Here is a 19194-nt window from a genome sequence, read left to right on the forward strand (position 1 = left end):
CATGGCAAAGAAGGGTACTGGTCTATCCATAGCTGCAGCAGAATAAAGGACTGCAGAGGAGAGCTTTAAGTCACTGTTGCCCCCCTCCCCAACCCCAACTTGCACTGTGTGCACTGCAGCCATAGCCAAGGATCTGACCCCTAGTCACATTTGTTTTGGGGGGCATGTGGAATCAGATAATGTTGTATATGCATGAACCATTTTGTGCCCTTTAGATCCCAGCTGCCGCACAGAGCTGGGAGCTCAAGTGTGAGATGGTTATTTTTTTCCCCAGTGTCTAGAATACCATGTAATTTAAAAAGAGTTGCAGGAGAAATCCATGGCCCCTGATTTATTGATGACACTAAACACATTTTTTAAAGGACACCAGAAAGTCAGCCAGATCTGGGATGGAGTCCACAGCCTCAAACCCTCGCCATGCTACTCACCCAATGAGATTCAGGTCCATTTGCTCTTACACTGAAGCAACAAAAATCTTAGTTTTCCAAGGTCTGGTTTCCTTTCCTTCAAAAAAAAATTGCCTTTACATGCTATTAATATTTTTATGTTCTTCCTTAAGGGTTTCAGTCCTCCTGGGTGGCAAATGCTGGATGTTCAGCATCCTTCACATCCATGGACTTCAACGGGCATTGAAGCTACTCATCAGGCTCAGGCTTCTAAAGCTGTTCAGGAGTGTATTAAAATATTGGATTACTTTATACCCAGTAGTGTTTCTATATTTGCTTGTCTTTCAACCAAAGGATACTGAAGCACTTTAACAAACCTAAATTTATTCACAAATCCCATAAAGGGATCACTTCATCAACCAGTAAAATGTAGTCATAACAGCCACCCTTCTCCCCCACCCCACCTCACCTCACCCCATCATACACACCCTTGCTTAAACCTTCTGTGAAGCACAGATTTGCAAAGAGACATCTCCATTTTGGTGGAGAGCTTTACTAATTGCTAATTCTTAGATCAGCATCTGCGTGGCATTTACAGTTCACTAAACCGTAACTTATAGTAAAAGCACATTTCCAGGGAAACAAACACTTAGGCTACTGCCTTAAAACCATAAATCCTAAGTAATCAGCGCTTAGGAGAAAAAAAATGTGCATTTGCCACAACTCTGTACTTTTGATTGGAACTGGCTAGAAATAGTCAAAATACAAATTTATGAATAGGGTTTTTTTAATGTATCTATTTTGCCAGAAACTTTCACTTAGCCTGAAATCCATAGCCCATGTGCAGAACCTGAGTAAATGGGTGGGGATGGGGAGAAGCTTCGGAATATGTAGATGAAATTTTTCTCCTAGCAGCAGAACACACAGTGGATCCCTGCAGCTCATGGATATACTGACTCTGCCTCCACCTCCTCACGCTCTCTCTCAGCTTAAGCACACATCCCTAGTCCCTACACAAACACAGATACTGATGTGGAGGAGTGGCACCATGATATTTAGGTCTGGTCTACATACTGTTTTGTACCAATTCAATTATTTCAGTTAGGGACTTGTTTTCCTACTGAAATTTAATCCCTCCTGTGGATGTAGCTATACTGTTAGACTTTATTCCCCTTACCTTATAAGAAGAAACTATACTAATTTAACTGAAAGTTCAGTAGAGGGGCTGTATCACTAACTATACGTGGTACAATGTGTGTGTAGACAAGTCCTCAGTCCCACAGTACGTAGAAAGATGCAGAGTCCCTCATGCATAGCCTCTCTTCCCAGCCTCCTTCCACACAGCACAGCCAGGGTGCTTCAGTTGCACTTGGGCCTTTCTGTAGCCACATTAAGGCTAGGGATTGACTGAATCCTGCTGGGGCAACAAAGTACAAACTGCAACTCCCTGCATGAGCAGATATCAGTGCATTTCAGACCAAGGATTCAGTCTCATGGAGGGTGGCAATGTTTGCGCTACCCTTGCTCATGATGTGGAAGTAAAAAGAAAACAGTAGAGTTTAAGCACAGAAGTTTCTGGTTATCAGGGAATAAGGTACATATTATCAAGGGGTGCGAAATTCGGTTTAGGAACGGATGGCGTAAGGAATACATAATCTGCAATCTCCCTGATTGGGAGTAAAAGTTTAACACGTCAAAGTACGGACATTGAGATATGGGGGTATGTTGTTCATATAATGGCTATGTTCTGGTGTGGAGTATAATGAGTGGATACAATGATGAGGATGGATTGTAGTTGAGACTCCATTGGATCTCCACCAGCAGGCATTGCATGGGGCTCACCACTCCCGCTGGCCATCCCTGACCACATTTTAGGTTGTGCCGGCTTGCTGTGTACTCTCCTCTCCAACACCATAATGCAAGATTTACTGGTACAAATCAACCCTTCTCCATGCAGACTTTCTGTGGTCAGGAGCTCATTGACATGGGTTATACTGTGCAATGTCCGATGGAAAGTTAACAGCAGTCCCGGAGGGGGAGGACAGGGGGGTCAATGGACTGAGCTGGTGACTAGCTGGAGTGTAGGATCAATTTCTGATTACTTTTAGTCGTTAAAATGGCTTTGGTAAGTTTAGCCACCCCATAAATTGCTGTCACATTGTATTTCTGAGAAACATAAAGGTTGATTTCATGACAAACACATGATTGCATAGAAAAGATCCTGATGCAGTTCTAATGTACAAAATTTGGAAGATAATCATGATAAATGCAACATTTATTATGTATTTTAAAATATTTGACTGTGTTTCCCATTTACAATGTTTAAAGTATTTTAAGCCAATAAGTGGGTTATTACTTTCGGTTCAAATCCCTGACCTCAGATTCTGTGCTTTTGCTACAATAGTTTAACGTCCTGGACAACTGCATCTTAGCAGATATTTGCTATTGTTTTGCTTATCTGTGATAGAACACAGTGAGCGTTCATCGAATAATACGGAAAACTGCAGTTTATCAGTCACTGTTAGTTTTGAACTCTGAAGAGCTACTTACTCACCTAAGTTACCTACCGTCTGTTTGGTTATCTCTAAAGGGCCTGTCACTTGGTACCTAGGTGCCTGCCCTCAGGCCCAGGAAGGAAAAGCAACAGCTAAGTGTGCACAGCCTGAGCAGGGCAGAACATTTCTGCTTTTTCACGTATAAGGTGGTGTATTTCCTACAGCCTCTCTGGCACACTGGCCAATGAGATGCAAGCTGAGGCAATGGAAAAGCCATGCTCATTTGAAACCACACAATACACAAGGCGTGTCCAGTCATCAAGACCAATCCCCCCCGCCGCCACAGGATACTCTCCCCCCAGGGGATATACTTTTCTGACAGGGTAACGCCTCAGTGGCTTCCTTTTAAATGCTCTGCCTGAGGCCGAGACTGACACTGATTTTTGGGCTGGAATCAGATCTCGGCAGCACTGAAGAGCTGGGAATCGGGGACAAACCCCCAGCTGACCGCGGCTTCGCTCCAGCCAGCGCTCGGTAGCATTTCTCCTCCCCCTGCCATCATCCCTTTGCAACCAGCCCTCCCCGCGGGCCGTAGCTGCTCGCAGCGCCCGGCTCCAGAGGCTGCCCGCGCCGGCTCTGGTTCTGCCACAGGCCGCCTGAGGGAGCCATCTGCGCACGCGACCCACCGCCCGGGGACCGCGTCCACGGCTCAGCGCTGCCCTCTGCTGGCGGGCTGCGATCCCGCCGCTCTGGCCCGCCCCCCCAGCGACTTGGCCGCCGAACGGCGAGTCAGCGGGGCCACGGCCTGCCTGGGAGCGGCGCCCTGCCCCCACCCGCTCCTCGCTCCCTCCCCCACTCGCCCAGCCCCAGCCTCTCCACCTGCTGCTGCTGCGCGCAGCCGGCCCGCGCCGGGTGGGGCTCAGCAGCCCCTGCGGCAGAGGCTGCACTGCAGGTTTCCACCTGCCTGCGCAGCCGGCCGGCCAGAGCTGGTCCCGGGGCCCCGCTGCGGTGCGCTGACCCGGGGCCGTAGCCTCAGGCCGCCCCTGTTCCCCGCAGCCTGACGAGGGGAAGGGCAGTTACACCCAGACCTGGGTGCACCGAAAGGTCCCTTCCCCCGTCACCATGGTGAAGTTTGCATTTGTAACTCGGAATTGCTGTCACAGCAGCAATCGAGCGGCTCACGCTGCGCCCTTTATAGAATCACAGGAGCAGCGAGAGGGACCGCGCGGGTCATTGAGTCTAACCCCCACCCAGGTGCAGGATTGCAGCCCCGCCGTTTGGGTGAGCGCCTGGGATCTGGGAGACTTACCTTCAAATTGCAAATCAAAAAGAAATTTAAAAGCAGATCGCCTGCATCCCCGGTGAGTGCCCTAGCCCTAGGGCTATTGGCTATAAGGGTTCACGCCACTTAACTCAAGAAGAGGGTTCACAGCCATGAATCCTTAACAAAGAGGCACCTATGTCCCTTTGTAGATACAGGCCCTAAGTGCTTCTTCAGTAGTTCACTCCTGAGTAGCTTAGGGAGTTCCCTGCTCAGCTTGCTGGCTTCTGTGAAGCCCTACAATGGATGGGGTGCCTGGACACCTAACTCCGAGCTATGAATTCCACTAGGTGACAGGGCACCCTTAAGTGTTGCAACACCTAAGACCCCTTTGTGAATCTTGCCCTATGCAGGCTACACCAGTGCTTCTCAAGCTATCTGATGTGGGGGACCAGCAGTTTTTTTTTCCAGTGTGGGCGCAGACTGGCAGCCGATGGCTCGCGGACCGCCACCGGTCCGCGGACCACCACTTTGAGTAGCACTGCTCTAGCCTGAGCTTCCATTTTTGAGCATTGCTCTATCACCTCAACATATGCCAGTTAAAGACAAACACAACCATGTTATTTAGAACCATTTGGGGTCCTCACCATCTTTCCTTCTTAGTAATTAAAAGCAAACTCAGTTATAAAAATTCTTCTGTTACCAAGGATGAGCTCATTAACATTAATAAAGAATAAACTTGCAGTAAAAATAAACTAATTAACACTTACCTGTAGAAACTCAGAATAAATCAGTAACTTAATTGTTTATTAGGAAAGGTTAAAAAGAAAAGTCTGTTCTTCATGGATCGTATGGAAGCCCAACCTCCACTAATAGAAGAGCTGAGAGAATAATTCATAGCAAATAATTTCCTTGATAAATCTTATTTTTCTGTTTGTGGAATAGCTCACATTTGTTATTTGAAGTTATTAAATCCATTTTATATACTCCATAGTTTGCTATTAAATTAAAAATCCATAATGTGAACTCTGATGCTTAGCTGTGAGTGGGCACATAAATCTTGTGGTATTATTTCTGTTCCCTCACTGGAGTTTAACTCTTATGAGATTTCTGGTGTGACTGCTCACAGGAAGTGGCTCAAGTTTAAAATATTATCATGAATATTCATAGAGAGTGAAAAGACATATGAAGCAAACAGAAAAGGGTGCAAGCATCGCTGTACATTCCTTGGCTGTTTCAGCAGCCTGGGCAGATAAGCAAACCTCATATCCAGATCCTTTAAAGGCCCTTGACTCAGGGCTCCCTTTGTAATTTGTAAACAGAGGACATAAATAACACAAAAGAAAACAAATTTGCTGACAAATGCTATCTCAGTCCCCCAAGGCTTTTCCCTTGCCTCCAACACCCAGGGAGAAAAATCCACTCAGTTCCAGTCCACCCTGTAGGTCCAGCTTCCTCTTTCTTACAGATGTCATCCAGCCATGTGATAGGCAGTGATCCTTTAGCCCTTCCCAGAGAGCTGCTTCATCTTGTCACAATGGTCAAAGCAAACTCATTTAAAAATGCAAACAAATATCTGCAGAAAATCTTGATCACCCACTTCTGGGTAGCATGTAGAATACAGAACTATTAACATACCAAAAAACCACTACTGAATATAAATTATTTTGTTTTTCCAACATATTGATCCAGTTTTTCAAAATTAGAAAATACAGTTGTATCCATACACATCTGTGATTGAGTCATACTCAGTAAAATTAGGAAAGCTGTGCATTTGAAGAGTAAGATTGGGTGCAAGCAAATATCTGTGCACAAATTTATTTGTCTAACTTGAAAATGTGGCCTGTTTCTCTCTCTCTCTTATGCAACAAGAGAAATGTATTCCTGTGCAGCACATCTAGGCATTGCATAGATCTCACTTAAACCCTATTTTGAGAGCTTACATGAAATTTTAATGGTGCAAAGGTCTCTATTGGCCTTCTGCACAGGGGTATATTCCACCCAAATAGCACAGAAAACTACTGTTGAAAAAGCTGCAAAATCCTGCATTAAAGCTTATGTGAAACTCCCCCCCCCCCCCATTGTTACATAAACCGTAGCTCATTTATACCTGAGAGCTCTTCTAGTTTCATATACAGTATAAGGAAGCTTAGTATAGTTGTCAATGCACAGGGGACAAGGACTGAAGACAATTCAAAGTGATTTGCTAGTTGACTGCAAAATTATTAGGATTGTGCAGTGACTGCAATATGCTGCACTGGTTCAGTGACTGATTCATATCTGTGAGTGTGAGTGAAGATCTTTTTCTCTCTGCAAAGACCTAGGCCATGCAAAGCAATTAACATGACAGAAAAATGATACGACAGTCCTGAGATTATATCATTGCAAAAGTGACTGTGATTTAGATGCAACTAGAAAGGGACTGTAGTGGTTTCTGACTTTGATCTAATTATTGTATGACTGCAGTGACCCAGGACTTGCCTTGTCATAAGAGATCTGATATTGCAAGTCATGTAGACCAGATACGATAGATGTAGAATAGGCTAGAAGAGTATGCCTTTCAGTTAAAAAAAGTAAATTACAATATATGTGAGCAGTTTAGTTGCTTGCCCTACAAAAGAGAACTCATTCCTGAATATATTTAAATTTTCTAATTATTCAAATAATATTTTATGTAACTGTTTAGTTACTTCCCATACATTCAGATTTTAAGGTGAGTCCTAGCAAGTGCTTGGTGTTGTATTTACAGTGGTCTAATTTGTTCAAACAGTGGCATCAGCCCTCTGAAAATGTAACCATGTATTGTACTTCTTGGACTTTCTTTTTCTTTCTGGGCTACTCTGACATTATAAAAGTATTGTCATCCCTTTACCAAGAGGTTGCAGATCTTAGAGTCTTGCAGGTCAGGTTCCGACTGGAGAAGACGTCAGTGAGTTGGAGTCTAGCTATTTCCTTAATGCAACTGGTTTATTTACAATATTAGAACACTTGTCAGGGGAGGTCTAGATAATATTCAGTCTGCCTTGAGTGCTAGAAGACCTCTCAAAGTCTCTTCCAGTCCTATGATTCTATAATATATATACACACACCAGTTCTTGAAAAGAGGTGGACACAAACACTGCACAGGCAATCTGTCCTTTTTTGAAATCTCAGCTCCAACACCAATATCAGAGAATCATAGGGTACAAGGGATCACAAGGGTCATCTAGTCTAACCATCGGCCAAGATGCAGGATTTGTTGTGTCTAAACCATCTGTCAAGGTTCCTCCCCCACTCTGAACTCTAGGGTACAGATGTGGGGACCTGCATGAAAAACCTCCTAAGCTTATCTTTACCAGCTTAGGTCAAAACTTCCCCAAGGTACAAAATATTCCACCCTTTTGTCCTTGGATTGGCCGCTACCACCACCAAACAAATACTGGTTACTGGGGAAGAGCTGTTTGGACACGTCTTTCCCCCCAAAATACTTCCCCAAAACCTTGCACCCTACTTCCTGGACAAGGTTTGGTAAAAAGCCTCACCAATTTGCCTAGGTGACTACAGACCCAGACCCTTGGATCTTAAGAACAATGAACAATCCTCCCAACACTTGCACCCTCCCTTTCCTGGGAAATGTTGGATAAAAAGCCTCACCAATTTGCATAGGTGACCACAGACCCAAACCCCTGGATCTGAGAACAATGAAAAAGCATTCAGTTTTCTTACAAGAAGACTTTTAATAAAAATAGAATTAGAAATAAGAAATCCCCCCTGTAAAATCAGGATGGTAAATACCTTACAGGGTAATTAGATTCAAAACATAGAGAACCCCTCTAGGCAAAAACCTTAAGTTACAAAAAAGATACACAGACAGACATAGTTATTCTATTCAGCACAATTCTTTTCTCAGCCATTTAAAGAAATCATAATCTAACACATACCTAGCTAGATTACTTACTAAAAGTTCTAAGGCTTCATTCCTGGTCTATCCCCGGCAAAGACAAAATGTAGACAGACACACAAACCCTTTGTTTCTCTCCCTCCTACCAGCTTTTGAAAGTATCTTGTCTCCTCATTGGTCATTTTGGTCAGGTGCCAGCGAGGTTACCTTTAGCTTCTTAACCCTTTACAGGTGAGAGGAGATTTCCTCTGGCCAGGAGGGATTTTAAAGGGGTTTATCCTTCCCTTTCTATTTATGACACCATCCAAGACAGATGGCCCTCCAGCCTCTTTCTGAAAACTTTTAGTGAAGGAGCTTCCACAACCTCCCTAGGCAGTCTGTTCCATTGTCCTACTGTTCTACAGTTAGGAAGTTTTTCCTGAGATTGAATCTAAATCTGCTATACAGTAGTTTGAACCCATTGCCTCTTGTCCTGCCCTCTGTGGCAAGAGAGAACAACTTTTCTCCTTTTTTATGGCAGCCTTTCAGGTATTTGAAGACCAATATCATGTCCCCTCTTTATCTCCTCTTTTCTAAGCAAAAATACCCAATTCCTTCAGCCTTTGTTCATATAGCTTGCATTCAACCTCTTTGATAATCTTTGTCGCTCGCTTCTGGGTCTTTTCCCGTTTCTCTACATCCTTTCTACATATTAGTGACCAAAACTGGACGTAGTACTCCAGCTGAGGCCTAACCAGAGTAGAGCTGTACTATCAACTCTCGTGACTTGCATGCTATGCCTCTGTTAATGCGATCTATAATTGCATTTGATTTTTTTGCCGCAGCATCACGTTGAGGTTGTGATGCACCACAACTCCCACATCCTTTTTGGCAGTGCTGCTGCCAAGCCAGTTATCCCACATTCTGTATTTGTGTGTTTGTTCTCCCCCCACCCCCAAGCGTAGCACCTTACATTTGTCTTTGTTGAATTTCATTTTGTTGGCTGTAGCCCAGATCTCCGATTTATCAAGAGCTAAAATTCAGAGGGCTCTATCTTCCAAAGTGTTGGCAACCTCTTCTGCCCCCTCCCCCCCAGCTTTGAGTCATAAGCAGATTTGTTCAATATGCTCTCTATTCCTACATCCAGGTCATTAATAAAGATGTTAAACACCAGACCCAGAACTAAATCCCAGAAAGCAATTCTGCCCCCCAAAATTGACTCTAGGTAGAGAGATGAAGGCAGAGAGTAAATTCTTTTGCTGTTTGCAACAACTTTCTAAAAAAAGAACCCATAATCATCAAACAACAATGCAGTATTTCTTAAGACTTAACAGTGCTCACATGGTAAGAATAAAAACATGTAAAATCATGGGTAACAGTGCCATCTGGTCAATCCCGACATAACTATATCTTTTAAAGTTCCATCCTTTTGGCCTTTATATATATTGTCTCCACCAATTATGCCAGAGATGAACTTTTGTATCTCTTATAATGGTAGGTCCAATTAAATAAAAGTGGGTTTCCCTGCTTCTGACAGCTGGAGCCTAGTCACTGGGTGTCACGCATGTAAGTATCAGAGATTTCCCAACAAATACCCCACAGGTGCTTTCCCCTGTTGAGAGCTGTCCTGAATTTTCATTCATATCACACCAGGCACATTTCCATTTTGACTTCTAGAGCAGTAATTACTTGGTGCTGTCATTTCAGCTTCTGTCAAGTCCTGGTGAGGCATTTTGTGGTTGCAGGGCACTGCCGTCGCTTCTGACTGACACTGCAATCACAGCATAACACTGTCACTTTGCCATCTCACTGCATCAATCTAGAAACTTGGCAAAACTCTTTTCTTTATCCCAGTTAATTTTAAATGACTGAACATAAATTTCAGTGCCTTAGAAGACCATTAATTTTGACACAAAATCTGCATATTTTGAGAGCCTGCAGCTCTAACAGATCCTGATCTATAAGAATCTGAAAAATCAATTTTTTTTCCTGCTGGAGCAAAACACTAGACAGTCTCCTCTTTAACCATCTCCTACATTTTAAATAGCTAAATGAATTCCCGTCCAAAATGACAGTTTTGTGCACGGAGGCTAATGTTAATAAGGGCCTCTGAAAATGAAGCTTAACTCTAATCCTTTCAAAGAAAGGATTGTTTGAAATTTGGTCTTTTACTGGCAGCCCTTCATAAAGGTGGGTTAAAATGGAAACCATTTGTCCAAATTCACTCAAACTTTGGCAATCCAAACAAAGTAGGACCCAGATTTGAAATATCCCAGTTTTGCAAAGCCAAACCTTGAGCAATGAGGTTTGGCAAACACAAAAGCACCTTGGTTTTGATCTCCACATCTTAAAAAGCACCATATTTTTGGTCCATGTGGCATTTTTATGATTGTTTAATTTCTTCAATTAAATACATCTGCCATAAGGATGATATGAAAAAGAAGGGTTTTAAATGTTAAAGGTGTCTCTGTTTGCTCTTGAGATGCAGGCGTTTGAAAACTTACAGGGATATTTTCCATCTTGCATGTAAGCAACACATTGTTACACTGTACAGCCTCCCCTCCCAACCTCTCACTCCCATGTTCTCAGTCTCATTGCCAACTTCCATCAATCATGCAAGGACAGAAAGTCAGGCAAGTCTGCGTGTGATATTTTTAATTAATCCAGAAGTGATGGATATTTCAAGCATTTGGAACTAACTCAAATACTGTGTATCATCTGCTGCTTTTAAAATTATGTATGTATAATTATCTCCTTCCTACCACCATCCTGAATCGTTCTCACTACAAGAAAGAGCAAATGTGGTGGTGTTACTATGAAGATAGAATAAGGAATTCATCACCATCAGTATCTTAGAATAGATGCCAGTCATGTCTCAATGAAACAACTGTTTTCTTGCTGATTGTCTCCAAGCATGTTGGCGATAAGTTCTTCAAGGGATGTCTCACCAACTGTGAGCATTTCTTTAGAGAAAGGAAGAACAAAACTAAGTCATTTTTGTAGTGGGAATGCATCATCTTCAAAGGCCATGGGTCCTTCAGAGAAGGGAAAACTTTGAAAAGGAGATTCCCCAATAGCATGTCACATTAAAGGAACTCTCAGAGAACTATGAGATTGTCTCTTTGATAAACACTTATGGACTTGCAGCTATGAAAGTGGCTAGTGAAACATCTCAGCATGTTCCGTTTCTCGAAGCAGCCACTGGAATCTAAGCAATTACAGCCTTTTAAGTATCAAAAGTGGTTATAGTAAGTTTTGACTAGCAGACTGTCTCTTGGAACATTTGAAATATAAAAGTAGTTAACTCATTTTAGCTAGCTGTCAGAACGTTTTAGCTGTCAAAATACCTGTAAGGATTCTAGCTCGCGAGCTGTTTTCTCCTGTCACCTTAAGTTTTCAGTCTGAAAATTCTTTCCTAAAAATAAGAAGTTTGTGATAGAGGTGTTTTCCATGGTATGTTCAAACTAGGGTCACGGACAATGAAATACAACTCCCCTAATTAACTTAATATGCAAAATATGATATTTTAAAGCAAATTTTCTCCAAAGTTACAGGGATAGATGATACTCAGTAAAAAGTGAAGATATAAAACACCACAGGCCTGATCCAGTTTCCGTTGACTAATATAGCAAAATTCTCCTTGACGTCAGTGGAAACAGGATCAGGCCTGACAGCTCATAGCATTTCAGTACAATAGTATCTGCAATTTAGCATGTCAGTAATCAGCCATAATGAAACTACTGAATTGAAACAGAGATTTAGTTTACTATTAAAACAGGAATTGGTGGTTAATCACATCTGTTTTTGGCCTTGGAAAACCAAACCCAAAGCTACTGCAGCAATAAAATGTCACATACATACATGAAATACAGGTTCAGTAGTCATTACAATATGACAAAATGCAGCAGAGAAAATTAACCTATTGTGGCCAGTCTGTTGTTGGAAATGAATTCAAGTACTTTAATTTTAAATCATAACAACACTGTCAGGTGATCTGTGACTCACATCAAAGCTGTCTAGGCCCACTGGTATTTTATAATGCATTCTGTATTTGGAATTTTTAATTTTCAGAAGTATATTCAAAGGTCCTTTGATGTTAGAGGTAAACGATTGGTGTTTAAGCAGTTTGCTTTAGTCAAAAAGCCAAAAACAGGGATATCAACGCCTGCAGTTGTCTCTTGTCCTGTCCAGTTAGTTGGTTCAGCTTTTCTCTCATTTTTGCTCCCCGCTCGTTCATTTTTCTGCATCTTTTTGACCACATGTAATTAATCAGTTTGATAGTAAAATAAAAAGCAGCTATCGTGTATGTATTCAGGCAAATTCTGTTGTTGGTTGTAGGAGTAATAAGAGCAAGATTTGGCCCACTCTTTTTACTCTTGCAAGGAAGGATAGATTTCTCTACATGTATTAGATTAGTGAGATTTTATTTTGACACTCGAAAAACAATGTCAAATGTAGCCAATAGAAAGCATCGACTGTCTCCAAGCGCCATCCAGAAATGTCCAACCACATTAGGAGGAGGTGGTCCTCTCCCAACTCGACTTCTGATATTGCTACATGTGTTGAAGTGACAGGGATTTGATTTTACCCTGATTCTTCTTAGTAAAAATAGGCAGGCTGTCTTTGACCTTGACTGAGCTAGCCAACATGTGGGGGGTTGCCTGTGGCAGGTGTCAACTGCATGAATCACGAAGCGGAAGAGTGCAATTAGCTCTGCTAATTATGGTAAAGCAAAATTATATATATATATATATATATATATATATATATGGCAACATGTCTCCACTCCCAATAAAACTATTCATTTTTTAGTTTATCATTTCTTTTCCTAGGGAGAAGAGCCATGTGTGGCTCTCTTTACAGGAAGTGTTGCTGAGGTTCTGACTCACAGGCAGTAAATATTGTTTATTAACATGCCAGAGGAAAACCAAATCAGGATAGGCTCTGAGAGGTATTGATTCCTGAGAAATAATTATATGTAGTAGCGTATGCACAGTGATTTAATGTAAGTACCAAGAGTTAATACCTTCTGAGCTAGTGAGAGGCTTGTATAGAATATGACAGTGTACTTTGTAGTCACTAGTTCTTGGATGAGCTGGTTCAGTAAACTTCAGGTGTATCTTAAACTAGAACTCTTTTGCTCCTCCCACATCCCCTACCCCATCTTAGAATCCAGGAAAGAAAGAGGAAAGGTCTACTGCACAGTTAAGCAATATTTCACTTTTCCCTTTTCTACTATCTTCTCTCTTTCCCATTTTTTTCTTAAAAAATGGTGGCTACCTTAGCACAAGTGCTCTTGTTTTTTTAATTTCTGCTGAAAGATTTTGTTACTCATGACTGAATCCTATGTCCCTCAAGGAGAGTTTCTTCAAACGGTTTATTAAAAAAAACCAAGGTAACTTTGTATAGTTACTATGGACAGATTAATGCTAGAACTTCCCTTTTTCTGTGGGAGAGAAGTTAATTGAAACAGGGAAAGGAAGGGAGAATTAGGGAAAGAGGCAGGGATCCTGGAGAGCATATTTTTACTCTGAGTTTTAAATTTAATTCAGTGTAGATTTTCAGGCTTGAAGGTGCTTATGGGTTGTTTGTTTTAGAGTTTCTTCAGCAGGAGGAATTTCAGAGCTCTTGCCATTTTAATTACTAGACATGAGATCAAGGACAGATGATCTGGTTAAAATAAAATAAAAACTGATGAAAACATTTGCCTCAAACTCAGATCAGTGTAACCTGCAACCTCTTGTGAATTCAGAGATAAGCTTGATTCACACGGTTTGTTTGAATTTGTATCTGCTCTGCATTTCTTGACAGCAGAGACACAACAAGCCAGATTTATTCATTTTGTAATTCAATATCAATAGAGTTTCATTAAAAATATTGAAAGAACATGGGAAATATCATGGTGTTCCCAGACTGGCTGAAAGCAAGAGAAAGCAACTCACTAGAAAGCCTGTTCTCGTAAGAGTTCCAAGGTTGATTTTTCAACCATAAAAGTTTGAATACACAGGCTTATGTGAATGAAGCTGAACTTACACAGATTTGTTTATCACTACCTCCTTATATGCAACTGGAAAATACACAGAATCTGTCACCTTATTAAAATAATGTTCCTACATTTACTGATTCACATAAATAAAATCTTAATTCATAATTGAAGCTATTGTTCCTAATGAATCCTCTGGGAATGCCTAAATAAAAAATGCCATTGACTTCTTTAATAGTTTTAATGCTAAGCTATCTTTTTATGATGGAAATTCTTTTTAGAACTCCTATTCTGAATTCCCATTTCATTAAGAAGATGATATGGCAGATCAATGGCAACAGTAATATCTCTAATATCAGACTATGATTGTAGTGTGTGAGTAGCTCCGATGGCTTTGGACATTTAAGTCAATTAATTTCCTTATTCATCCTCTGTGGTACGGACACTGATAGCATTTTATTTTATTTTTTACTTGTTGAACAGTAGATTAAATATAGTTACTAAAGGTAAATATTTCAGAGGTGACTAAGGGCTTGTCTATGGTACAGGGACTATACCCGAATAGCTATAGCCTTGTAGCTATGCCAACATAATCCTACATCATAGAGACAACCCACAGAGATGGAAGGAGTTTTTCTGTTGCTGCAGGAGCAACACTTCCCCAAGTGATGGTATCTAGGTAAACAGAAGAATGCTTCTTCCATCAAACAAGTTCCATCTACACTGGGGGTTAGGTTGGCATAGCTGCATTGCTCAGGGGTGTGAAAAACATACCTATGTTGACCTAAAGTTTAAGGTTGAGACTAGATCAAAATAACGTAGGAGCCAAACGTGACTTAGGCATTTAGTATCCTAAGTCTTATTGAATGTCTATGGGTTTTAGGTGCCTAAAGGGAATATTTTTCAAAGGTGCAAGCAGGAGGCACCAAACTCCCATTGACTTTCAATGGGAGTTAGGGTAAAATTTTCAAAAGCAGTCAAATGACTTAAGAGCCTAAGTCCCATTTTCAGAAGTAATTTGAACACTTTAGTGCCTTTGAAATCTTCCCCTTCATGTTTAAATTAGTTTTTAAAATGGGACTTAGGCTCTTAAGTTATTTGGGTGGTTTTGAAAATTTTACACTAAGGCTTTATCATGTGTGTATTTATCTTAATTTTTAGTGTTTAAAGTGATTTAGTACTTGTGAAATGTACTTGAGAGCGCGCCCTGGAATCTGGAGACCTCAAACCAAAGAGGCTGGTTGTATCTATCCTGCAATCAAAAGGTGTGATTGCAGCTCAAAACAGACATGCCTGCATTAGCTTTAATCTAGCAGGCACAGCTAAAAATAGAAGTGAAGCCACAGCACACAAGTTTCAGTGCAGATTGTATGAGCCCACCCAGTCCCCCTGGGTATGTACTCACATTCCTAGACCCGGCTGAAACCTATGTCACCATGGCTTCACTGCTATTTTTAGCCACACGAGCTAGATTAAAGCTGGCACAGGTAAGTCTACCCCAGGTGCAGTCATGCCTTCGACTGCAGTGTAGACATACCCACAGTAGGTCATAAAGCAATGATAGCACAAGTTTCCTGATATGCAGGTCCATTGTAAATAGGGCTTCAGTTAAGACATAAGAATGGCTATGCTGGGTCAGACCAGTGGTCCATCTAGCCCAGGATCCTGTCTTTCAACAATGGCCAATGCCAGCTGCTTTAGAGGAACGAACAAAACAGAATAATTATAGAGTGATCCATCCCATCATCCACTCCCAGCTTCTGGCAGTTAGAGGCTTATGACAACCCCAGAGCATGGGGTTGCATCCCTGGTCATCTTGGCTAATAGCCACGGATGGACCTGTCCTTCATGAACATATCTAATTTTTTTTAGCCCAGTTATAGTTTTTGCCTTCAAAATACCCCTGGCAACAAATTCCACAGATTGCCCGTGCACTGTATAATGTAGAACTTCCTTTGTTTGTTTTTAACCTGATGCCTATTAATTTCATTGGGTAACCTCTGTTCTTATGTCATTTACCCCCTCCACATAACACTTTCCTATTCACTTTTGCCACACCATTCATTCTAGAGACCTCTATTATATCCCCCCCCTTAGGCGTCTCTTTTTCTAAATGAAAAGTCCCAAGCAGTCCCAAGTCCTCTCCTCATATGGGAGCTGTTCCATACACTTAATCATTTTTGTTGCCCTTCTCTTTATCTTTTCCAGTTCTAATATATCTTCTTATGAGACAGGGTGACCAGAATCACACGCAGTGTTCAAGGGAGGAGCATATCATAGACGGACAAAATAATGCAACTATATCTATCTATCTCTTTCTTAATGGTTCCTAACAACGTGTTAGTTTTTTTGAGTGTTGCTGCACACTGAAAATATCTGCTCAGAGAACTGTCCACAAACTCTTTCTTGAGTGGTAACAGCTAATTTGGACCTCATCATTTTGTATGTCTAGTGGGGACTGTGTTTTCTAATGTGCATTATTTTGCATTTATCAACACTGAATTTCATCTGCCATTTTGGTGCCCAGTCACCCAGTTTTGTGAAATCCCATTGTAAGTCTGCACAGTCTGCTTTGGACTTAAATAGCCGAGAAGGATGTTAAATTAGTTCCAATTCCATTAGGATTGCGGGGGGGGGGGAGGGGTTAAATGTGGAACTGACATAATTTGGCAGCTTTAGCTGCGTTCAAATAGGTCACTGGACAGCAGTGGTGCAGTGGCACATTTTGATCACTGGCAAACTGGTTTGGAGTTGAACCATTCTGTTGAGACATCCATATCTCTAGCATCTTCTGAATTGTTGTAGATTTGTTCTCACTCCTTTTCTTGTTTGTAGCAGTTTGGTTATGATTTATGTATCACACTGCCATGATCTGAAGCCCACCCCACACTAGGGTTCAGAGTCAGAGCCCGAATGTCTACATAGCTATTCCTAGCACCACAGCACAAGCCCAGATCTTATACCCAAGCTCTGAGACATGCTGCTGCAGGTTTCTGCTTGGCATGTAGACACAGCTAGGCACCTAGACTGAGGATATGAGCAGTGATGAAACTGACAAGAATTTCAATTTCAGTCAGCAGCTGCAGGTTCCAGGAGCATACTGCATTTCAGAAACAGTCATTTCAGAAACAGTATGTGCTGATGTTTCCAAAATAAATTTGAGATTTTCAAAAAATTCTGGGGGGTCAAAAAAAATGGTTTGTTCCAGTTCAGAATGAAAAACTATAAAATGTCTGAATTTCTCATGAACCAGAAATCCCAAATATCAGCCAGCTTGCTAATAATCTTTTTGGTACAGGGATATTGTGAAGATAAGTACATTAAAAAGACTGTGAGGCACTCAAATGCGACAGTAAGGGGGGGGTCAGATAAATACCCAAGATAGATAGAGTCCCAAATCAGGTTGGGGAAAAAGAGCCAACTAGATTTTTAATTTTTCTCCTCTTTGAGCATCTTTTTTACGCCAGATGCTCCTGGAGAGTTTGCCTTTGGGGAAAGTCAGCTGAATTCAAATGAAGGAGGCTTAAAAGAAAATATGATAAAATATTCCACAGAACACTGTTTCTGAAGATCCTGTCTCCTAGGCTGCAAAGTAAGCTCCACCCCATCTTTCCAGTGTAACCTTGTACTGTATATACTTACAAGAAAGTCCTGTCAAGTCAATGGGTGTAGGAGATATGAGGTTTGTAGTTATTTATCTTCTAATATTAAGATCTTTAAATTTTTAAGATAGCAAGAGGCTTTTTTCCACATTCTGAATGTCTCATGGAGCAAAACTATCACTACTGTCAGTGAGAGTTTGGCTCAGTTAGGCCCTGATCCTGCAAACACTTATGTTTGAGTTTAACTCTAAGCACATAGGTAGTCCCATTGAAAGCCACTGGGACTACTCACTTGCTTGAAGTTACACACATGCTTAAGGGTACTGCAGGATTGAGGGCCTTAAAGAACCACAGAATAACGCCATACAAGTTCAGCTGTAGTTGACATTTTGTGAATACAGTTTCAAGCACCTCATCTGTCTATAAGAGAAGCCCTTTTCTTTCCCCATGTATGGTAACTAGAAATGGACTTTTATACACCCCGAACAACCTTGTGGGAGATTCAGAATTCAAACCAGGCCCTGGATCTGAATATCATGGCCTTAGGCCAGCTCCTCATCTGTGGGTATAACCCAGCTGAGGATCTGGTCCAATAGCTCTGCAGTGAATCACTCCAAAAACCCAGATCCACACAGCTTTGAATTTTAGGGAGAATCCAAATCCACAAACAGATCTAGAACTGAACTGTGAAGCTTGGACCCACCTCTAGTAATAATGGAGAGTCAGAAACTCTGTTCTTTGTTTTTAAATTGATCAAATTTCTGCATTTTTTCAAACTACAGTTGGCTGTGCACAGGGTCATTTCACTGACATTTATAAAGACTTTTGTAAGGTTTAGGAAACAGACATTTCCCTTCCTGAATGCTCTGTTGCTGTTTATAAAAGAAACCAAAGGATCCACCGATTCCTGGAGGTAGAGAATATTACTGTCTTCAGGGAAAACACTTTCCTTTGGGAGCTAGAAGATTTCCTTCTCAGTTTTTTAACTGAGAAAATGCATGGCTTTTATAGAAATCCTTGAAATGAATCACCGGAAATACTTTATAAATATCTGCAATGAGACTTGGCAATATTCTGAGGGAGCAGTTATTTAAATATTAACTACTGAAATACTTTTTCATAAAAAAATATTTTAGCAGGAGAATTCTCTATAAATAGGATATTCTCCTGACATGGTAGAATTTAACACTTGTTGTCAAGTTGTCCTACAGTGGCTCAAGAGCATGAGTACCAACCTCAGGACTGACTGTAAGCAGGGCACAAACCCCAAATTGGCTGAGAGTTCAGAAGTTAAATTTCTTTCATCAACCAATTATCAAGTATAAACTGCTTAGGCACTAACAGCCTGAACATGGAGTCAGAGACAGCCCCCTTGGCTATTCCAGTCAGTCAGTCTTACCACCCAGGTAAGCTAACCTTTCTTACAGCAAAGATCACAGTAACACAGGGCCTAATAACATCAGCCACACTATCAGAGGCTCGTTCACCTGCACATCCACCAATGTGATATATGCCATCATGTGCCAGCAATGCCCCTCTGCCATGTACATTGGTCAAACTGGACAGTCTCTACGTAAAAGAATAAATGGACACAAATCAGATGTCAAG

Source organism: Natator depressus, chromosome 10, assembly GCF_965152275.1.
Source record: "Natator depressus isolate rNatDep1 chromosome 10, rNatDep2.hap1, whole genome shotgun sequence".
Classification (NCBI taxonomy): Eukaryota; Metazoa; Chordata; order Testudines; family Cheloniidae; genus Natator; species Natator depressus.